At 44.9% G+C, this 1,305-nt stretch overlaps 1 long non-coding RNA gene across 1 annotated transcript in view; it reads left to right on the top strand.

Moving 5' to 3' along the window:
- LOC108784380 overlaps nt 1-1,305 on the top strand; it is a 25,884-nt gene that overhangs the window by 741 nt on the left and 23,838 nt on the right. The window lies entirely within an intron of this gene.

Below are 1,305 nucleotides of genomic sequence, written 5' to 3'. Positions count from 1 at the left end.
CCCCAATCACCACCTCATCAGGATCCTCATCAGGATCAGCAGGTTCGGCGGGGAGGGGGGCACATTGAGGAACTTGGCCGCGGGGCAGCAGAGAGAGTAAATCGGTCCTGCCTGCACTACTAGGCTAGAATATTCAGCTTCCCCCAACCATCCCTTTCCCCCTGAAGCTCCCCTGGGATTTCTTTGCTTAAAAATACCCTTATACACTGCCTGGCCAAAAAAAAGTCACCACCTGTATTTAGCTGAGCAAATAAGTCAGAGCCTTCCATTGGATAATAGGTCCACGTTCAGCAATGTTTTATCTGCAAATAATGAGGTCAGCTGCATACCTGAATATACTGAATGATCAGGTTTTCCCATCAGTGGATTTTTTCTTCCCTGATGGCACATTGGGCATATTCCAAGATGACAATGTCAGGATTCATCGGACTCAGATTGTGAAAGAGTGGTTCAGGCAGCATGGGGCATCATTGTCACACATGGATTGGCCACCACAGGGTCCAGACCTTAACCCCATTGAGAATCTTTGGGATGTGCTGGAGAAGACTTTACACAGTGCTCCGACTCTCCCATCATCTCTACAAGATCTTGGTGAAAAATGAATGACACTCTGGATGGAAATAAATGTTGTGACATTGTATAAGCTTATGGAAATAATGCCATGGTGGATGCGTGCTGCAATCAAAGCTAAAGGAGGTCCAACGAAATATTACAGTGTGTGATTTTTTTTGGGACAGGCAATGTACATACCTTGTCTGTGAAGGTTCTCATTCATCCAGGTCATGGTCTATCTGTAAAAAATAAATAATGGCAACTGGACTTTGAAGAAAGGTAGTTGGATGACCAGCGAAACTTCAAGACAAATACAGCAAGTCCAGTTGCCTTGATTTATTTTTTACAGATAGTGCACATACCTTATTTCTTACAGTCTTCGAGGCGGTCTGGTGATGGTCACGGATCCTTCCTCTTTTTCCTCTTGGATTGAGCATTGCACATGTAATGACAGATGTGTGAGCGCTGCTCAGTCCTGTGAACCCAGGCTGTGTAATGATGCACACAACCCAGGAAGTTTGTCCATGACAGTCCAGACCTGCTGGAAGTGTGTTGAGTGATGCTGAGCATTATTCAACCTGGAAGACAAGTGGCACCGGATGTCAGAGTGGTAAGTTTGCAGGGGACAGCGATGGGGATAGTATTTCAATGAACATTGCATTTTTTTTATTTTTTAACAAGTTCAAGGCTATATACTCCCTCTCTCTCTCTTTCTCTCTCTCTCTCTCTCTCTCTCTCTCTCTCTCTCTCTCT

This window comes from Nanorana parkeri, unplaced genomic scaffold (assembly GCF_000935625.1).
Source record: "Nanorana parkeri isolate BGI_ZX_2015 unplaced genomic scaffold, ASM93562v1 scaffold6, whole genome shotgun sequence".
Classification (NCBI taxonomy): Eukaryota; Metazoa; Chordata; class Amphibia; order Anura; family Dicroglossidae; genus Nanorana; species Nanorana parkeri.
Note: the sequence above shows the minus strand (reverse complement) of the source record. Positions and strands in the feature narration are given on the sequence as shown.